The 22,896-nt window shown below is 42.1% G+C and overlaps 1 protein-coding gene across 2 annotated transcripts in view; it reads right to left on the reverse strand.

The window, feature by feature from the left end:
• Nucleotides 1–22,896, reverse strand: part of KCNQ1 (potassium voltage-gated channel subfamily Q member 1) — a 584,035-nt gene that overhangs the window by 559,654 nt on the left and 1,485 nt on the right. The gene's annotated exons all lie outside the window — the stretch shown is intronic.

Raw genomic sequence — 22,896 nt, forward strand, 5'->3', positions numbered from 1 at the left:
TACATGACACAAAGCACATTGACCCATGTGGGATGATCATCATTTCTCCAAGGAAGTGTTCAAAATATTGTCACCTCCATAGCATTGTCTTCTACCTCCATTGGCCTGCATGGCAAAGTGGTCACTGGGATTGCATTAACTTAATGGAACTGGATCAGAGGAGACTGCTACTTTTTGCAGCGCTGTCTCCTGTTTTGCTCCCGGGTTTCCTGACAGGAGTAGACACAGCTTTTGTTCCAATTATAGTTATACTTTGATACCTCTTCTTTGCTTCCCTTTGTGGCTGCTACTGAACAGGAGATTCCAGCCAACCACAATGTGGTTTGTACTAAACTCAGACAGGCAGTCCCCGGGTTACGTGGATCCAACTTATGTCGGATCCCTACTTACAAACGGGGTGACTCACCCCGCACTAACTGCACCCTCCCCCCCCAGCAGACCGCCCCAAGATGCGCTGCGGAATTCCCGCCGCCCGCGTCCTCCGTGGCGAGAAAAGCCGCGGAGGACGCGGGAGGCAGGACCGCGGCGTGTCTTGGTGGTCCCGCCACCTGCGTCTCCTTGGTCTGCTGGGGGGGGGCACAGTTAGTACGCGTCCCCCCCCCCCCCCCCAGCAGACCAGGCTTTTCTCGCCGCAGAGGACACGGGTGGCTGGACCGCCGAGACGTGCCACAGTCCCGCCGCCCCCGTCCTCTGCGGCGAGAAAAGCCTGGTCTGCTGGGGGGGGGGAGGGTGCAGCTAGTGTGCCCCCCTTGTCCCCCAGCAGACCAGGCTTTTCTAACCGCTGGTCAGTTTCTGCAGCGGCTGAATCAGGACGCCTGGGGTAGAGCAGCTGGGGGGCTGCCGGGTTGGTCCCACAGCGCCGAGGTGCAGCGCTACTGGACCAACCCAGCAGCACTCCAGCTGCTCTGCCCCAGGCATGTCCAATTCAGCCGTTGCTGGTCAGTTTCAACAGTGGCTGAATCTGGACGCCTGGGACAGAGCAGTTGGGGCGCTGCCGGGTTGGTCCCACAGCACTGAGGTGCGGCGCTACTAGACCAACCCAGCAGCACTCCAGCTGCTCTGCCCCAGGCATGTCCGATTCAGCCGCTGCTGGTCAGTTTCAACAGCGGCTGAATCTGGATGCCTGGGACAGAGCAGCTGGGGCGCTGCTGGGTTGGTCCCCGCAGCACCGCACCTCGGTGCTGCAGGGACCAACCTGGCAGCACTCCAGCTGCTCTACCCCAGGTGTCCCCAAGTCAGCTGCTGCTGAAACTGATCAGCGGCTGATTCCAGGAAGCCCAGGGCAAAGCAGCTCTGCTTCGGGCTTTCTGTAGTCAGCCGCTGGTCAGTTTCAGCAGCGGCTGAATCGGGGACACCTGGGGTACAATATGTACCAGTTCCGACTTACATTCAAATTCAACTTAAGAACAAACCTACAGTCCCTATCTTGTACGTAACCCGGGGACTGCCTGTACTGTCAAGAAGGAGTGTGGTTGGAAGACCAGCAGACATCCTTAGGAACCAGCTCCTTTCTGAGCAAAATGGGGTTCTCTTTCCCACAGGACGCATACAACTGTTCAACTGGAAAGGAGCAGAGTGTCCATAATCTGGCTCAGCCTCCCCAGTCTACTCTTACCAGAAGAGGCATAGTCAAGGAAAGACCGTGAGAGAAGCCTCCTGGAGGTTTCTATTCTTGGTACATGCAACTGAGGAAGGAGCAGTTAGTGTTTCTGAGAACAAATCAGGGACACTAAGAACACACCAAAGTGGATAAAATATTAATCAAGGAAAGAAAAGTAACAGAAATGAAGTAGTGGGGAGACAAGCCACAATGGCTAGGAGCGTGTGAAACAGATTTCTAAAAAACCTATCAGTAACACCCAAACAGTTCATAAATTACATAACAATGAAAGTTGCCATACTTCTAGCTTCTGGAAATCTAAGTCAGCTACTCAAAATTCTCTCCCAGGCTTTTCCACATTGCAACAGAAATTCTGTAGAAATGTAACCATATGTAAAGTTTGGAGGTATAACATTCAGCCCCAAACTACTACCTGTTTACTTACAACTGCAACACACCTTTTATTGCATTCTCAATGCTATGTAATAATATCTACTAAAAAGTAAAGTGTCAGCTACTATTATACCCAGCACTCGAGCGCCTAATTTTTCGAGAGTGATTTTGAGGAGTTCAGTTTTAGGTTTAGCTCAGTGCCCAAATTGAGACAGAGCTCTCTCAGGTCCTGGGTCAAGACTGTGAATGAACTCCCACAGGAAGTAAGGACCATAAACATCACCTTTCCCACTGAGTGCATGGTGAATTGCTTTATTCCAGTGTTTCTCAAAGTGGTCCATGGACACACTCTGAGAAAGCGGCTACTGGGTCTCTCTGATTTACTTACCAGCTCCGAACCTGTGGAGCCTCATGGCTCTCATTGGCTGCGGTTCACCACTGGTGTATAGAAATACACACAAAGAGTGAGAGTAAAATAAGAATTTCAGAACAAATCACTCCACACACTTCTACTTCTGGGTAAGAGATGAGAAAACACATGTGACAAATGTTAGTCACACTGCTTGCTTACTGCATTACTGGAAGGCTCTCAAATACAATGGTGATGAGTACAGTATAAGAACCTATACAGAATAGAAATCTTAATGGTTTAGCACTTTCTGAAAAATTAAGCCCTTTAAAATGTCTCAAATTAGGTGCCAAAAACACTAATCATATTTGAAAATTTAGGACAAGCGTTCACAAAAGAGTTCTTATAATCATAATACAAATATCAATGCTCATGACACTTTTTAAGGCCCCTTTTAGGACACTTTCTATGCATGTTTTTTTAAGTTTATTAACACACACAGTCCATTGGAAATCAGTGGGGATACTCAAGTAGTAAAGTTAAGTATGTGCATAAGTGTTTGCAAGATCAGAGGCTAAGGTATTAATAAAAATGTACTTAATTATTCCTCTGTACTACTGGGAATCTAATCACCTTCATTGTCGGAGTGTACAAGAAACAGAATGAGAGAACTAACTAGAAACAAACCACTTCGGCAACAGTTTACCATGATTGGTTGCAAACAGCATACTTACATTATATGTAAAAAAAAATTAAATCATGGTGTCATTAGTGGCAATGGGTATGAAAATTCATTTATTAAAAATAAATATTGAGACTCTTTCAATTAACCAATTCACCATAAGAATATTTAGAAAAAGAATGACTTATATGACCATTTCTGAGTTTTTAGCAAGTTGCCTCAAAGGAAACCAACCAGCAGAAACTACAACAGTAGATGCTTTATCCTCTTTGTTTATTCTTGAAGAGAGAGCCAATTTGGGGCAGTTTTTGTTAAACAACCATTTGGTGCTATTTGTAAGTATGAAGAGCAAAAATTACATTGTCTAAAATGAATCAGGAAATGCTAAGCTCTCATCTCCACTCCGTGTATATATTAATTCTGATGAGTGCTATTAGGAGTTATCTACGTGCAAAAAATAAGTGAAAAAACTAGACACCTACACATTCCATTTCAGTTACTGGATTCCTCTAGCAACAAGATAGAAGCTTTCACAATTTCATATTATCACAGTTAGGGAACTGAATTATCAAATTATATATTTATATCATAACAACTCAATAGATATTAGTGAGAGGAATGGATGAGACACATATTGCCATTCAAATAATCAAATATGAAGCATGAAAAGATCTGAATCAATATTTGCAAAAGCAAGAGAAAATACAATGGAAGAGATGCAGATATTCAGCCTTGTACATCTATTTGGTTTTGTTCAAAATGTTCAAGTTTGATTTAAAAAAAATCACTTTGATAAGTAGGAATATATAAAACAGATACCTAAAATAATAATTAATTACATACAACTACATAGTATAGGCTAAGCAGTAGCAATGACTATTATTAAAACTGTCTGACAATTTCCCTGTAACACCCATTTTCAGTTCCTTACAACTTTTGCAAACTTTAAATGTTTTGGATTGTGGTTTTCCAGGCTTCAACTTGTGTGTGCCTCAGGCTGAGGTTTTATAATAAAAAAAAAGATTCAGACTCTTTTAAGAAAAGGAGGTAAATCAAAATAGGTAGTTTTGCTATGTCAATAGCTTTAGTACTTAAGGAGTTTGGAGAAGGAACTTGAAATTTAGCAGAGAGTAACCCCTGAGGTCAAAGAATTGACTATCATCATCCCTTTGAATATTGATCAAAGGACTGAAAGTCCTTTTTTCCAAGCCGGAAAAAAAGCGGCGGACATGTTTATTTAAATTCGCGGGGGATATTTAAATCCCCCGCGGATTTCCCTATCCTGACTTACCTGATTTGCATGGCTTTTCCGGAAATTGTGGCCAGTGTAGACGTAGCCCACTTGTCATTACCTATAGCCCCCAACTTAAACCCGTCCAACACATTATCAATAAACTATAACCTATACTGGAAAAGGATACTACACTCCGAGAGGCTCTGGGAGACACACCCATAGTCTCCTATAGACAACCACCTAACCTCAGGATGATTCTTACCAACAACCACAGGACATACCACACTAATACCAACCCCGGAACTTTCCCTTGCAACAAACCCCATTGCCAGCTTTGTCCACATATTTACTCTGCTGACACCATCATTGGACCTAACCATTTCAGTTACAAGATCAAGAACACATATTCCTGCTCATCCAGAAATATAATTTATGCCATCATGTCCCAACAGTGTCCGTCTGCTATGTACATTGAACAAAATTTTCAGACACTTCGCCAAAGAATCAATGCAAACAAAACAGACATCAGATAGTTTCACAAAGGAAAAACCGTTTCTTGTCATTTCAACCATACTGGGCATTGTTTCAACGACCTCACTACATGCATCCTGCTTCAAAGAGAATTTAACACAAGATTACAAAGGGAAGCCTCTGAACTGTCATTCATGCTTAAATTTGACACTTTACAAATGGGTCTCAACAAAGAGGCTAATTATCTTACCCATTACAAAGATAGCTTCCCCAATTATCACCCCAATATCATTATCTCATAGACACTAACCTCCCCCCCATCCTCTGCTCTGTTCTAAAATTTGATTTGTCAATTTTATATGTGTTCACTTTTTTTTTTAATTGTAACCTTTTGGTATATATGGTCATGCCAATTTTCTTCCACAATTTGATCTGAGGAAGTGGCTCTGGCCCACAAAAGCTCATCATGTAATATACCATATCGTTAGTCTTTAAAGTGCTGCATGGTCCTTTCTTTTGTTTCAGCAAGACCAGACTAACATGGCTACATTTCTATCCCGATTTTCAAGTTACTCAATTTGGGAGACAGCAGGAAGGAGGAAAATATAATTTCACCAACTTGCTTTTCACTTGTTCAGTTCTGAAAGAGCAGACTTGACCTGCACTTCACATGCTCCCAGACCCCACGGTGTCCTCCGCATAGTTTCTCAACAACCATGCACAAGTTATAGTTCCCAACTGAACACTCACAAAGTGTATCTCCTCTTGCTGCTTCCCCTCAGCAAAATCCCCTTTGTGCCAGGGGAAAAGGAAAACTGGGCTTGGAAGTCCACAGGGCTCAATCTTCCGTTGTGCTGAATGTGATGGAGAAAAGTAGCTATAAGCCAGCTTTCCCACTCCACCCAGTCTTGTGCTGATTGAGGGCTGCAACAGTCCCCAATTTAACTTAAAGAAATTTTGGAGCTGCTTGTAAAATGCCTTCAGAACCTTGGATGAAAGGAGCTGGAGAAGGATTACAATAACATGAACAAAGCAGAGAATATGGTTTCCTTGCCTTATTAAACCAACCCCCTTGGTTCCTATGTGTATTTTTTAAGCAAGCACTAGAGAGATGTTAGCAAGAAACCCACCTCATCCCTCATAACTTTTCAAGTAGCCATGTCAAATCACCAGAAGACACAATTCCACATTGCCCATAAGACGGCAGCAAGGAAAAGCTTATGAACACATCTGTCTTTCCATTGTCATCATTATGGGTGTGTCTAGACTACACCTCTTTGTCGACAGAAAGATGTAGATTAGGCACGTCGAAATTGCTAATTAAGCTGGGATTTAAATATCCCACGCTTCATTAGCATAAACATGGCCACCACTTTTTTCAAAACTAAGCTTTTTTGAAAAAAAGCAGCAGTCTAGACGCGGATCTGTCGAAAATAAAGCCTTTTTCGACAGATCCTGTATTTCTCAAAAAATGAGGTTTACAGGATCTGTCGAAAAAGGCTTTATTTTTGACAGATCCACGGGGGGACATGATAGCGGTTTTCAAATATCTAAAAGGGTGTCACAAGGAGGAAGGAGAAAATGTCTTCCTCTTGGTTACTGAGGATAGGACAAGGAGTAATGGGCTTAAAGTGCAGCAGGGGAGTTTTAGATTGGACATTAGGAAAAAATTCCTAACTGTCAGGGTGGTCAAATATTGGAATAAATTGCCAAGGGAGGTGGTGGAATCTCCCTCTCTGGAGATATTTAAGAAGAGGTTAGATAGACATCTGTCAGGGATGGTGTAGATGGAGCTTGGTCCTGCCTTGAGGGCGGGGGGCTGGACTCGATGACCTCTCGAGGTCCCTTCCAGTCCTATTATTCTATGATTTTATGATTCATTTGCAATTTCAACATGCGTGATTTGCATCCCTCTGTCGACAGAGGGATGCAGTCTAGACCTAGCCTATACGTATTACAATGGAAGGCCATTATGCTAGGCACTGCACAAACATATAGGAAGATTCCATCTCTCTGTATGAAGAGTACAGTCTAATCAATAGACTTCTATTCATTTTTCTGTGGTTCAACAAGTCCCCTGAGCCTATATTGTAAATTTCAGCATTCCAATGTCTCACTTTTGACATCTTGATAGGGCCACAATGTTTTCTTCTTGCAGCTGAGACAGTGTTTTCCTAATTGGAACTGAACAGCCAAGCATCCACCAGCTTTACATCAAGCCACTAATGTACTTTCAGTGTCCATTAATCACAAAAGTGAGTTACTACACAGTTTAAATTGTCTGCAAAACATAGTGCATGTGTCTTCTATTGCATATGTTGGCACTGTTTGCTACAGTCAATCCAGAGCTCAGATATCTAGAACTAAGCTAAATTGTTTCATTACAACTGCGTGATCATTTTTGCTGCGATTCGATTGCAGTGAAGGCTTTCAGAGAGGCCTGTCTATAGAGCATTGCCTATTTTGTCCTACTTCCTCTGGAGCGGAATAGAATAAAACTGCCAGACTTGCCTAAGCAAGCATATGACATACCTGTGGCAATGTCAACATGATGCCCATTGGTTTTCTTAAGATCATTTGTGTGTGACTCTTCAGAAGGCTGGCAGAATAATTTTTCTGGAGAAGAATGTTTAACAAATATAATACCTCTAAGAGCATGCTTTATACAGATGATCATGTTCATCCACTGCTCCCAGGATTTGGAGGACTGGTATTCCAAAATTCACTTTCACATACAAAAGAGACAAGTGTAAACTAGTTTTTTTCAAGCTTTTATGCCAAGTCCACACAGAGGAGGACAAGCAGCTATGGCTATCAGGCACTCACAAAACAACCTCGTCAAAAGAACATTGCTAAGGTTGCAAAGTCCAGTGTGATGGAACATTTAGGAAATGCCAGAAATAATATGAGCTGTTTGGGCCTATGCGTTAGGATACAGTCTTTAATTAGACTCTTATTTTTCCACAGAATTCACCATCCCAACATACACCTCATTTCGTACCATGGCCCTGCTTAGTTTGTCAGAGCCTTAGTTTGTCAGAGGGCATGGTGTGGGCTTTTCCATGTGACAACTTCAGGCAGATGTCTTAAAATATGAGTTCAGTAGATTCACAACTACTACTAAAGCTGGAGTTTCGTCTAAAAAAAACATTTTAATTATAAAACCTTCAGGCTTCCACCTTCCTTCCCTTGACTGACATTTGTGCAAAAGCCATTTCCACAGTTTCCTCATTCAACACAATAGAAACTGGCAGTATAAGTGCCAGTGCCATGATGGTACTAGACCATGTTGAGCATGGAATAAAGCAGGTTGTGCCACAATGCCTCACTGTACAATGTCTAATTTTTTGTTGTTTTTCTCCCTGATGGCATTCTTTTAATAATTAGCTAATACAAGAAAAAGTAATAATAAAATCAAGCCTATTTACATGGCTTAGTCGTGTTTCCCATTCCACATATGGTTTCCTGCTAGTCTCTCATTCAGTACCTTTTACAAAGAAGAACTGGAACACCCTTGACCTTATAATAAATGTTATTTTTGAGTTTCTATGAGGCTAAAGTTCAGTTTATCTTAGTCACTAGAAGCCACTGGTTATTACTGAATTGAGAGTCTGATTATCTTAAATGAAAGCAGATGCTCTTAAAATTGGAGAAAGAAAGAAAGAAAGAAAGAAAGAAAGAAAGAAAGAAAGAAAGAAAGAAAGAAAGAAAGAAAGAAAGAAAGAAAGAAAGAAAGAAAGAAAGAAAGAAAGAAAGAAAGAAAGAAAGAAAGAAAGAAAGAATGCTGTGGAAATTTTGGTGAGGGAGGATCTAAACTTGAATTACACCATATTGTAATTAAGAGAAAAGTCTTAGTCTATCGGACCCAAGAACAACAAAACCCGCTCTCTGTTAGAGCTTAATAGATTAGATTTGTATTTGTTTTATAGTAGCCCCCATCTTGTTTGCCAAGTGTTATCATACAGCATTATTCATTCCCCAATACCTGATTAGAAGGATTAAAAGCTGTTTGGATGCTTCTTGTTTCTTTTTATTTCTCCTTCCCCCATGTTTGTCACAGGACATCTGCTCTCATAAACAAAAAGTTTAAAGTCTGGGATATCATTCAAACAGTGCATTTTTCTTTTCCTAAACATACATTAACATCTAAGAAGCCTAAGTACATACAGTACTTCCTTAACGCACATAATCATTACAGTATTTTGTTCAGATTCACACCTTCTAGTAAACATGTCTAAGGCCTTTTTGGATAGGTTCCTGCTCAAACTGGGCTTGAGTTTATAGAACTAATAAGAATTAGTGAGAAAACAGGACTCCAACCGATTTTAAAATCATGTTAATGGTAATCACATAAGTCACATGCTCAGACATTGCCTTTGCAAAAAGCATAATTGGTTGTTTTGACACAGCAAATGGTCCTGACCCCATAATACTCAGTCTTCAAGCAGTATTCTTTTGCTGAACTGTTTCTCCTCTACCTCACCCACCATGCTGAATACAGAACAAAAGGAAATACCAACAACTTCACATTGCTGTAACAGCAATCTTAGATGATGTTACAGTATTACACAGTGAGTCTGGGAGAGTGCAAACCAAACAGCTGTGGCTGAGGACCATTAACTTGGTATTAAGAGATATTCTTGTCACTATGTAAACAATGAGAGACTGCGCTAGTTCACTAGGGCATTGAGCCAAGCAGGGAAGACTTATTTGGGAGCTGAGAGTAAGGTTTGCTTTTAATGCCCTCTATTCCAGACAATACAGTCAGGGTGAGGTGCTACTGTACACTAAACAGGCATGCCCTGCTAAGCCATCTGCACCGCACAGCCAACAAATTAGACCGTGGACTAGAGAGAGAGCAATCATCTAGATTGCTGTTACAAAAAGGAGGGTAGGAGCTAATGTGGATCCAGGAGACAATACCACACTGTCTCCCCCTCCTCATTCTCTCATCTTTGCTTTCCAAAATATAGAAGTGTGGCCACTGGACAAGCATAACCCAATAACAGGAAAGATATGAAGTGAAAAACAAATACTTGTCCGTCCTACCAGAGCAGAGTATCAGCGTGCTGCTAGAGGGGATTACAACACAACCTAGAACAATGGGTCCCGGTCCATGAACAGGGCTCCCAGGCACTACAGTAATACAAATACATTCCAATTAAAACTAGTGCTTAAAACCAGCACTTCTACTCCTAGACATGTGGGGAGGGACGAATTAGACCTATCCACTCCATCACCGCTTGACAGGAAGAATAACCTGTCTCTCTAGATACATGCACATACACTGGGTATTCTCCAAGGCTACTTTGATATTTTCTCGGCAAAAAATATGCAAATGAGTCCCTCATGAGTCAATCTCATTTGCATATTTTCTGCTGATCTGTTTTTGCACAAAAACAAGCAGTGTGGACGTTTTCTTTTTGAGCAAAAAACCCTTTTTCTGCAAGATCCGTCTACTGAACGCCAGCACAAAATCGAATCAGCAGAAAATATGCAAATGAGATCGTGAGTCCCTCATTTGCATATTTTTTTGCCGAGAAAACTCAGTGTAGACATAGCCCAAAGGAATAAACAACCTCATGTATGGTTCAAATATACACAAAATTTGAATATGCCATCCCTATTGACATTTTTTAAATGACATTGCAAGTTATAAGACTTTAAGTACAGGCAGTCCCCGACTTACGCGGATCCAACTTACGTCGGATCCGCACTTACAAACGGGGCTTTCTCGCCCCGAAGGTCGAGGAAGCGGATTGCTACCTGAGAGCTCTGGGGCGAGAAAGCCCCGTTCGTAAGCTGCTCCGGTGCCCCTGGTCTGCTGGAGACCGTCTCCAGCAGACCAGGGGCACCGGGCGGGTTCCCACGCTTCTGAGGCTTTGCCAGAGCAAAGCCTCAGAAGCGCGGGAACCCGCCGCTGCTGCCGCTTCAGTCGCGGTGCCTGTGGTCTGCTGGGGACGGTCCCCAGCAGACCACAGGCAGGGGACTGAAGCGGCAGCTGCGGCGGTTCCCCGCGCTTCTGAGACTTTGCTTTGGCAAAGCCTCAGAAGCGGGGGAACCCGCCCGCTGCTGCCGCTTCAGTTGCAGTGCCTGTGGTCTGCTGGGGAGGTCCAGCTTTGGCTTTGCCAAAGCAAAGTCTCAGAAGCACGGGGAACCGCCGCTGCTTTGTTAATCAACTTGACTTCATTCATAGGTATAGACAAAGTTCACAAGGTGTCCACTTCCTTTGGCTTTTGCAAAAACCTTTGATAATGTCTGACCTTATAAGCGCCGTTTTAAAATGCAATTTATGCTGAGTGCCAGTTGAAACTGAGGAAACAAAGCTCTGCTGCAAAGAGAGGAGTTTTAAAAAACGATTAACAAAAGAAACAATGGTTTCCCACAGAGATTTGTACACAGACTCTGTTTTCATTTCTACATAATTGCCCTATGCAAAGAAACTAATAGAATTTATTTCAAATTACAGGCAGTAGAATGCCACAGGTGTAAAAATTCTGGGAGAGACAAAGTTCACCATGAAGAACAAAACAATTTAACAATTAATATTTGATATGAATATAAAGCATTAGATTTGGGATTCAGGATCATGAGTGGAACCAAAAGCAAATATAGGCTACAGCTTTAAATATTAGGTCTACTGAAATGCAGTAGACCCCAGTGATTGCATTTTTTTAAAATAAAGAGCACTGGTGACATAGTATAGTGCCAATTGTTGTATTGCTATATATTGTATAATTCTGTTAAAATTACACCAACCCAAACCTGTACCAACTAAGAATCTGTCAGAATTTTCCTTACAACTTTCTGATAAAAAAATGGATGACCATAACAACAGAAAAAATGTACTCAAGCTAAACCAAGAGCTTCATTCACTAGATGATCTGAAGTTTGTTTTTTTTAATAACAAAATATCCACTAGTTTCAGTGTTTGCAGATTCACAGTCATTTTAAGTAAAGTCCTTAACTTTACTTAAAGTCGAACAAAGGAAAAACTGACCCAATCTCATACTCAACCCAAATGTTTCTGAGGTTTAAAAAAGGGTGGCTAAGGGGAGGTTTGGCTTATGTATTTATTCCAAACATTTAAAAAAAAGGCATCAGCATAAGAGCAAGTCTATGGAGTTCTGTTTGTTTTGAAGTACGCTCCATGTGTTAACTCCGTGTAGTTGTTTTTATTTTTCCTGCATGCACTTCTACCATTTGCTCTAAACGTGAGATGCACATGGAAGTGTTGCATTGTTATCGAACAAGCCTTTTCTTAAAATTGGTGGCAAAACCTCAAAGTGGCAAGACTGGATGGAGAGAAGAATTATGACTATGTTCCAGCTAACTGACAATGAAATTTAGAGAAACAAGATGAGTGAGGTCATATCTTTTACTGAACCAACTTCTGCTGGTGAGAGAGACAAGCTTTCAAGTTCCACAGAGCTCTTTTTCAGGTCTGTGGAGCTCAAAAACGTGTCTCTTTCTCCAACCGAAGTCAGTCCAATAAAAGATATTACCTCACCCACCTGGGCTATGTCTAGACTGCAGGCTTCTTTCGAAAGAGGCTCTTTCGAAAGCATCTTTCGAAAGAGCCTCTTTCGAAAGATCGCGTCTAGACTGCAGGCGGATCTTTCGAAAGAGCAATCCGCTTTTTCGAAAGAGAGCACCCAGCGAGTCTGGATGCTCTCTTTCGAGGAAGCCCTATTTACATTGAAGAACGCCTTCTTTCGAAAGAGGAACTTTCGAAAGAAGGCGTTCTTCCTCGTAAATTGAGGTTTACCGCCATCGAAAGAAAAGCCGCGTTCTTTCGAAATAATTTCGAAAGAACGCGGCTTGAGTCTGGACGCAGGGGAAGTTTTTTCGGGAAAAGGCTACTTTTCCCGAAAAAACCCCTGAGTCTGGACACAGCCCTGGTGTCTCTCACATCCTGGGACCAATACAGCTAAAACAACATGGCAAATAACAGAACATTTTGAAAAAGAAAAAATCTTCATTTCTGGACACCTTTTGCCTCCCATGACCATGTCTCCAGTAAAAAAAAGCTGTGTTTGCTGGCAAAAATGAAAATAAAACTGACTCTTTACAAATGCTCTCAGAGCAAAACTGAGTTCTTTCACACAGTTCTTTTATAGCTTAGATATATCAATCATTGATTGTTATGTGTTTCTGTTTCTTGGTGTTTCGGGGGTGAGAGGTAGGTTTTTTTGTTTGTTTTGTAATTTCTTGTATTTCAAAGATGTGAATGTATTACTTTTTATGATTTGGCTTTCCTTTTTAATAAAAACATGTTTAAATATTAAGGAACTGACTTCAAACCACAGAATCCAAAGTGAAGTCCAGAATGCTATCTATCTTTCCCTCCTTTGATTTACAAACCCAGATTTACACTTCTAGGATACAAATATTGTTAAGAGCATAGGGGGAGTATATGCTCTGCATATGCACGAGAAGTAAACAAATAGATGGATTCTTTCTTTGAAAATGTGTTTTCACAATCTGTGCTGGATAAACAGGCCAGCATTCCAGAAATACACTTGGAAGCAGGAATTTCAATATTGGGCCAATTTGCAGTTACATGTCTTTCTCCATAATACTGTGTGATAACACTGCATATTTAATAATTCATTATTAAAAAGGGTTGACCAACAATGTAATAAGAATACTCTGTCTGCCATTGTTTATCTTTTGTGCACACACACCCATGCTGCTATGAAAAATTAGCAAACTCTGAACATTCATTGCACAGTTTTAAAACTAGCCTCTTGGCTAACGTAAGTCTGTGTAAGCATCTTAGATGTCAAATAAACTGTGTCATAATCATCACTGATCAAACATGAGGTATACAAAGGCAAAGTAAATTGAGGCAGATACGTGGAACAGAATGAAGATAAGATAGAAGCTGCTTATTGTACACAGGAACATAAGAGTTGCTATATCATAGCAGGTCTATGGTCCAGCTAGTCTAGATTGTTGTCCCTGGTAATGGCAATACGTTGTGCCTCAGAGGAAAACGCAAACTAAAAATAAAACACACCTAGCCACCAAAAAGTACTTATATAATACAAAAGGCAACTGAAATTTAAAAAAAAAAAACCACAACAGCAAAAACTTCTTTCTTCCAGGGGATTGTATGATTTTAATCTACTAAGTAAAAAGGGGTTCTTTTCTTCAGATATTTTCAGTAGATTTTATTCATTGCCTTACATGATTCTGAATCTTTGTGTTTGTTATGAAAAGTCAGTTCCAACATAGGGGCAATGATAGTCATAGGGCTTTAGCTGCCTTCTGCAAAGAATGAACTGAAGCCCTTCCAGTTCTGATACTCTTTTCACTATAGGAAGCACAAGTAACAACGGCCACACACTTCCATCTTACTGCTTGAAACTGATATTTAGGAGGTGGGTGTCTTTGGTAACAGGTGCAGATGCTGGGAGGCCCTTAGGACCGCACCAACTCCACAAAATATTGGGAAGTTTCTCTGTAGCACTGTCTTCCTTTTCTCAGCTGTGGCACCTAGGATAGCCACGGGCGGGTTCTTCTCTCAGGCTAAGTCTACACTGCAAAGTTTTTCCCAAAAATACTGTAGAGCACCCACACCTCAAGCTGGGGTTGTCAGGTGTCCAGTATTGAATCGGACAGTCCGGTATTTTCATCTCCTGTCCGGTAAAAAAATTTCAGAATATACTGGACACCTAAACTGTCTGGTATTTTCCGATTTTCTCCCTGGCCAAGAAGTGAAAATCCCAGATGCTTACCAGGTTCCGCAGGGGAGCTGTCCGGCCTGGCGCAGGAAGGCAAGATGGCGGGTGGCTGCTGCAGCCTGTTAGGACCAAAAAGCCTCAAAAGCACAGCGTTTCTTAAAAGGGTCACGCTGTTTTGTTTTGGGTTTTTTTTTTTTTGTGCTTAACAACTCTCTTAAGTTCTTTTTTCCTTTTTTTTTTTTCTTTGCTCAATAACTTTGGTCTCCCCCCTTTTTTTTCCTCCACAGAATTCTTTCCCCATGTTTTTTTTGGGAGGGGGGTGGAAGTTCAGTATTTTTTGTGAAACCGTCTGGCAATACTACCTCAAGCGCATTCGAAAGAACAGAGGGTTTTTTCCAGCCTAGGTATTCCTCATTCAACGAGGAAGAACGCCTTTTTGTGAAAGAGCTCTTTCACAAAAAGGCATGTGTGGATAGGGAAGAGGGGTTTTTGCGCAAAAAGAGGAAAGAGGAAAAAGCACAGGTGCCCTGGTAGCCATTCTGTGCATAGCAATCAGAGCTTACTTTCGAGAGAGTATCCATGCAGTCTGGATGCTCTCTTTTGCAAAAGTGCATCGCTTTTTCGATGCCCTTTTGCAGTGTGGATATGCTCTCGCGCAAGAAGTTTTTGCGGAAGATCTCTTCTGATAAAAGTTTCTTGCGCGAGAAGCCTGCAGTCTAGACGTAGCCTCACACATACCAAAACTACTGGATATATTTTCATGCTAATATGTGAGAACTAATTTCCCAATAAACCTCTACTTGTATTCATAGAAACCATACATCTAAATCTCCCATTACTGTGCTAAGTTTTATTTACATTAGTAGTATGTAGAGCATACACTTGAACCAATTTACCTGCTTAGACCAATTACAAGGGATAAATTAAAATGACTAAACTTAAAATGATGTGGGAACAATCCACCTAGCAGCAATAACATTTTCTGTCACCTCTGGCTCATGAATCAACATATGTATGTAAATGTGCAACTTACTTGGTCATAAATTAATAGATGATTCCCAGTTCAACTCTCCTGACAAACTCTGCCCATTACTTATGATTAATGGATACAAAATACAACATTTCCTGTTCACAAAGATTTGTTGCTCATTCTGTCTTCTTCACGATGATTCCCTGGTTTGGCCTGGGTGAAATAAGACATAGATCTTTCAAATGGCCTGGGCAGAGCCCAACTGTCTTATGCTACGTCTATACTGCAGGCTTCTTTCAGAAGAAGCTTTTCTGGAAGAGAGCTTCTGAAAAAAGTCTTCTGAAAGAGAGCGTCCACACTGCCAAAGCGTGTCTTTTTCGACAGATAATGTCCACACTGAATGGATGCTATCTCGCATGTAAGCTGTGATTACTATGGGCGGAGTGGCCACCAGGGCACCTGTGCTTTTGCCTTTTTCCTCTTCTTGTGAAAGAACTCCCTCTTCCCCGTCCACACAGGGTTGCCAGATGGTTGAAACAAAAATACCGAACACCGCCTCCTCCCTCCCCCCTCCCCCAAAATAAACACCGGGAAAAAATTCTGTTGAAGAAAAAAGGGAGGGGGGGAGAGACCAAAGTTACTGAGCAAAAAAAAAAAAAAAAAAAAGACTCCAAGACTTATTAAGCAAAAAAAATTTACAGCATGTCCCCTTTAAGAGTGAGTGCAGGGATAGGAACAGGGGAGCGGTCTTTTGCCGGCAGCCATTTTGTGCCGGCAACCTTGCGGAACCAGGTAAGCATGGGGTCTGGGGATGTTCAGGGGGGGCAGGGTGTTTGTAGGGTTGCCAGGTGCTCGGGGGGGGAAAAAATCAGATAATACCGGACATCTTAGGTGTCCTGTATTTTCTGAATTTTTTTACTGGACAGGAGGCGAAAATACCGGACTATCCAGGTGAATACCAAACACCTGGCAACCCTACGTCCACACACGTCTTTTTCTGAAAGAGCTCTTTCAGAAAAAGGTTTCTTCCTCGTAGAAAGAGGTTTACCAATATCAGAAAAAAACCTCTGTTCTTTCCATTTTTTTCCGAAAGAATGTGATTTCAGTGTGGACGTAAGTGAAGTTTTTTCAGAAAAATGGCCATTTTTCCAAAAGAAATTCTGTAGTGTAGACATAGCCTTAGTCAGCAGTTGCCACTGCTGCTTATTCTGGCCTGTAAAAAAAAAAAGAAAGAAAAAAATACCTGAAAACTCTAAAAACAGAAACTGTCAACACCTCTTAGATGAAGGGAATCTGCTACACTATAGAATATGCAGTGGTCTGACCAGTACTAAAGAAACAAATTACTCAGTGCTGGAGACCTTGCAAACTATGGTCCAGTATCTAACACCCTTCTTCTAAGCAATCTAATTGAGTAGCTAGTGACAAACAGTCTCTAATACCAACTGTCAGCTGCCAGCACCCTGGATCCCTCTCAGGCAGGCTTCAGGCCAATCATCAATGCAACAGGTGCGGTCTCTGACCTCCTGCCAGTCACAGGCAAGCCAAGCACATCCACTGGCATCCTGCTACAGCTCTAAGCAGCACTTGACACCACTGAGCACCGAATATTCCTGTCCTACCTCCGAGAGGTTATAGACACAAATGGAAATACCCAGACATGCCTCTGGTTTTTCCTTTCAGACTGAACTCAGAGGATCATTACTGGAGCTGTTCCTTTGCCTCCACACCCTCACCTTTGCAGTGCCACAGGGCTCAAACCTCTCCTGATGTTATTCAGCATCTTCGAGAAGCCATTGGGAACTGGTGGAGCAATGCAGGCTGAAGTGCCAGCCGTACGCAAACAACATCCAGCTCTACATTTCCTTATGTCAAATGTAAACAGTACTATATACACAGGACACTAGTTAGAGGCAAGCCAGCCAGCTGACAATATACTGGCAACTCTTCCATCACGGTATCTTTCTGGAACATCCTTCTCCTGCCCTCAGCCATGAGGTGCTTGCCAATGTCTTGGTGCTATTGCACACCCAAATAGAATGACAGCAAAAAATACCATTTTTCTATTTGTGATTGGCCAGGAGATAAATCCCATCTGATGAGGCAAAGATTGGTCAGAATGATCTATGCATTTGTTATCTCCACTTTTGATTATTGCAAAGAATAGCTTAAAACACAGCCACATTCTCGGAAAATGCATAGTTTCAGACAAAATGCATCAGCCTTCCTACTTAATAACACAGGCTATCATGAAAATATGACTTTGGTGCATGTGGCCAGACAGCCCGCCTCCATATCATCCATCTTATTTGCCTCTCTGAAGCACAGGGCAGAGAAGGAGCAATAATATCAGCATAGTCTATGCTGGCTCATCTGATCCTGAGAAGCTGAAAAAAAAAACCCAGATATGTGGATAGAGAGCAGTTAAGTCAATAAGCTGGCCTCGGGGTTGCGGCTGGCACCTATGTTGATTCGAACACACACACAGTCCCTGGGAGAGGAATTTCCCACTGAGAAAACAATGTCCCGTACTTCCAATTTAATCATCTCAATTCTCTCTTACAAGTGTAAATTAAGTTCACAACTCCCTTGTAAGAACTGGTCTCACAGCAGACAGACCAGCATCAATTGACATTACAGATAAGAAAGAGAAAATACGTGACCCCATGGGTATAAAAGATGGGCCCAGCACACACTCACTTTGAGTGTCATTCTACCCTCTACCTGCTGGTCGGGTTAGGTGTTTGACCTCCCGAGGTTCTATGGGGATGCCCACCTCGTATTTTCGTCTTTCCTAGGAATTGAGGGACCGGCCCTGGCCTGACATGCTGGAGTCGAGAGGCACAGAAGGGGGTAAAAATGGTACCTGGATGTGGTCCTCTGTCTTAAGTGTACACATAGAAAGAGTAAGCTGTTACTTGGTACCATTATTTCTATTTTTCTATCTTTATCTTCTTTGTAACCATTTTTAAGACCTATATTTTGCTAATAGTTAAGAAATAGAACAATAGCCATTGCAACCATATGATTTATAAGCTTCCTCAATAAACCTGTAACAGCTTTAACCTGACTCCTTCAGTTGCTGTAACAGAACCAAGCACAATTTAAAAGAACTTCAGCCGGTCTAAAGGGACAGTTATAGGAAGAGCTTGGGCGTTTGGATCTGTGTCACTCCCAGGTGACAGGATCCACTGGGGCATCCTTCAGTCTTTCCCCAAGGCTGCCCGCTGCGAAGGAATTATGAATTCTAGCAGCTGAAATCTAAGATGTAATAAGCTCTTCCTATATAACGGGGCGTCTGTTGGCCTGCTGGCCACCCTCTGCGATGGGACCCCGGTCCTAGCAGTAAAGGCACGGACATTAAACCTTTTCTCGGAAACATACACACACACACTGCCCTGACCGTCGGCTGACAGTGCACCTGTCCCTGAATACAGAGTCCTGTTCAAGGCTTCTGTGTCCTGCTTGTCACAACTTCCCATGGGATTTGCGGCCCTAGATCTCTGAGAGGGTAGCTTTCCCTCCATGACAGTGACCTCACATGTCCCAGATAGCTACAGCCCAACAGAACAATGCAATTGCTGTCCAGCACTGTGAGGCATGGTGACAAAACTTCTACAGGAGCTGAGACAAGGCTATAGAATTCACAGGCAAACCATAGCCAAGAAACTCATCACATGAACAAATAAATGTAGAACTCTATCTTTCCACTGTGCTGTCCCTCAGCCATTTCTTTGTGCACACAACACACACAAAAACAATAAAGTAATGAAGCTATTTCTCATACAAGATGGGAAAGCAGAGAGAGAGAGTGTGTGTGCTCGCAATTGGTATTTCTATTTTTAAATATTTGAAGGACATGCAGATAATGATATGGCCATATAAAAAGAAAGTGCACCTCACATCTGAGTTTACTAATGTCCCTGGCCAACAATAGCCCTTCAACTCCATGGTTCACCCACAGTACATCCAATTCTATTGAAGAACCTCAGCTTGTCTGTTCCTTCAGTGTCCCATTTCCTTCAATGTAGAAAGTAAAGGTTGCCACCCACTTCATTTTTGGCTTCCGTATCCAGGTGAAATATTAAGGTTGCCAGATAGCCAAAAACTGGGTATCTGGCAACCCTAAATGGCACCCAAACCAAATATCCAGTTGCCATGAGATGAGGGGAGGCACCGGGCCATTATCTTGCACCTACTCCTGCTCAGCTCCTACCTGCAGGAAAGCTCCTTGAGATGATCTAGTGAGCAATAGGGGAAGGGGAGAGGAGCCTGGAGGGGCAGGGAGAGATGGAATATGGATGGGGCCTCGAGAGAAGAGGTGAAGTTGGGGCAGTACTTGATGAGGAGAAGCAAGGGAGGAGTAGGGCTTCGGGAGTCCAGTTACCAGCAGTTAGAAAGATGGCACCCCAAGTTATCAGAAATTGGAGCAGAGCAATGGCCATACTGGATCAGGCGAAAGGTCCACCTAGTTCATTATCCAACACCCTTAACAGAACTGCCTAACCTCTGGCTTTTGGTCAAAGTGACCTTTTATTCAGGTCACTGGCAATTCATGGAAGCTTCCAGCTAGTCTAGCACCTGGCCAAGCTTTTTTTTTCTTTGGAGTCAGGGATGACTATTTCCTCTTAGCCATCACTAAAAGTGGTTGTCTCCTCTGGCTGCTGGAGACAGTCATCTAAAGAAGCCCTATCCTTGGCCTAGCCCCACAGTGGAGAATAAATGCACAAGGGGTTTGGTTTGGGAAGGATGAGGGCCCCACGGAATCACAGGGAGAAATACAAGAGCTGGAGGAGCACAGGCTGTAAACCAAAACTCCTGGAGGAACCCCAGGGCAGAGACAGGACTGCTGGAGATGGTGCACAGAGAGAGAAGTCTGTAGCTGGCAGCATACAAAAGAAAATACAAGCTCATCTCCCCCTGCTGGTAGAAGGCAGCAAGTGGCAAGTTTCTTTAAAAAAATCTTTACTTCCAAATGCCAGTCTGGGGAGGCAGTGGGAGTTCACTGGGGAGGTAGCATCTCCATTGTGTCCTTCCAGTCACACACCATGCATTCAGCCATGTGCACTGAGGTGTTGGAGAATATTTAGCATCACTGTCTCTCATCAATTCACTTGAACAGTTCTTTTGGAGCAGGGGATACTCACTGGGGTAAAGCTCATGCCAAACATTTGTGTGCCCAATCTTTCAAAAAAATAAAAATAAAAATCTTTCTGTTCACCTTGTAATTCCACTCCTAAAACAGAGCTGCAAGATCTTAACTTACTCGCCTCCCCCTCAAGCCCCAGGAAACAAGACTAGCCCACACTACCTACTAGCCACCTGCAAAATTCTATTTAAACAATTAGGGCTAAATCCTCAGCTAGCGTATATCAGCATAACACCATTAAAGTCAACAAAGTTATGCCAATCTATACCTGCTGAGGATCTGGCTATAAAATTTGAAATTAAGGAAACACAGAAACTATCTTTGTTTCTTTTTTCAATTGTATAACTGCAAAAGTGTTAAACTGTTCTTTCCTCCAGTCTATATTAAAAAAAAAAAAAGACTGCAGAATTGCTCCATTTTTCATTCAGGAGAGAACTGACAGGGCCCAGCTACTGTTTAAACCTCTGGATAATATTCAGGGGATATAAGTTTACAATCTGAGAGACGACATGTCTGCAAAACAGCATGGATGTCACTGGCATGAATGTCACCTGGCCATGATTTCTGTTCTTCGTGTATCTTTGGTACACCCAGCATGAAGGTAAAACACCTATAATTTTAGATGATATTAGCAAATACGTTCAAAATTTATTTGGGTTGCCTCAATTTTTGGCACATACTGCACTCAGTTCTACAGATGAAAGATTCTGTATTTAGTGCATAATTATAGCCTTATTCATTATTAAATAATTACCAAATAGTTACTTTGATCATCTGAATTTTTTTTTAAAGTTATCTGTATCACTAGAATGGATTTGGGTCCTGCCATTAAAATGCCAAAGATGCCAGTTCAGATAGAACTTGCCTGATCAGACAGGGAAACCTCTGCACTATGCAGCTTTCAAAAGTGACTTTATGACACACTAACATCAATTTGCCTTCAGCCATTATATCATTTTTTACCTAAATGATACACTGACCCAAGACATCCATAACATTTCTCCTGGATCTTATTACCTGGATGTAATATTGCAAATTGCTCAAAGGCTATGCAAACCCTTTATACCATCGAGATTAAAAGGCATTAATTTTTCATGCATACATTTGTAAGCTGCTGATGAACAACAGCACTGATCTGCCACGGTGTTGGTTCAGGACTGGCACACTGCTCCATGTGAGAAGACACTATGGACACTGTACGTAATTCACTATCTGAACACAGCTACAGCACCACAGCTTTAACATACCACAGAACTCATCTCCTCACTTGACTACAATCACTAGGGCTATGTCTACACTGCAGGCTTCTTGTGCAAGAACTGTTTTGCACAAGAGTTCTTGTGCAAAAGTACTTGCGCAAGAGCACATCCACACTGCCAAGTGCTTTTGCACAGGAGCATCCACGCATCCATGGCAGTGTGATGCTCTCTTGCACAAGAAAGCTCTGATGGCTATTTTAGCCACAGGGCTTTCTTGCGCAAGAAACTCCTTGCCCATCCACACTGCCTTCTTGCGCAAGAACTCTTGCGCAAGAGGGCTTATTCCTCATGGAGAGAGGAATAACTCTTGTGCAAGAAGCCCTCTTTTCCGACGCTTTACTGTAAATTTACTTGAGCAAGAACACGTGTGCAGTGTAGATGCTACACAAGTTTTTGCACAAGAACAGTTGTTCTTGCGCAAAAAGCCTACAGTGTAGACGTAGCCTAGGAGTAATGGCACCATTATAAGCTAGGGAAAATGTCACGAATGACTGTCTCCATAATAGACTCAGGCCAGGTAAAGCTACCATTTCCATCCACTACATCATCTGTCTTCCTTTAGAGGGGCTGCAGCAGCAGAATAATTACAATACCTAATGTGAAGGGGATGGCGAAAGAAATAATATACTGTTACTGAATAATTCAGAATAAATTATTTAAAAGCCTGATTTGCATCAAAGAATGAACCATTAAGCATTTAAGATGTAACCTACTTTATCTCTTTCTATATCAACAAGAAGAAATAATTTGTGTCAGCCATAAAAAGAACACCTCGTTATGAAAGGCACCTGATGCTATTTTCTTATTCTAAGAAATATGTAAGGCATCTTCAATTCTTGGATTTTATTTTTTTTAAGGCCCACTATGACATAACTATAGGGCTGTTTTGGACTTTTTATGCACAATCTGGAATGAGATGCCTATGGGCAAAAGTTTGATGTTTAAAGCTTGTTATGCCTACCAGAAAACCAGAAGACAAGTATTGCAATACTTCATAACTAAAGAAATTCAGTCAAACTCCTGCCAATCTGTAGGTCCTAGGGAAAGAGGTAAAGGCCATATAAAGTGAGGAAGTGGGTTAACAAGCTAGACTTTCAAAA

The sequence above is a fragment of the Pelodiscus sinensis genome, chromosome 4 (assembly GCF_049634645.1).
Source record: "Pelodiscus sinensis isolate JC-2024 chromosome 4, ASM4963464v1, whole genome shotgun sequence".
In the NCBI taxonomy this organism is placed as follows: domain Eukaryota; kingdom Metazoa; phylum Chordata; order Testudines; family Trionychidae; genus Pelodiscus; species Pelodiscus sinensis.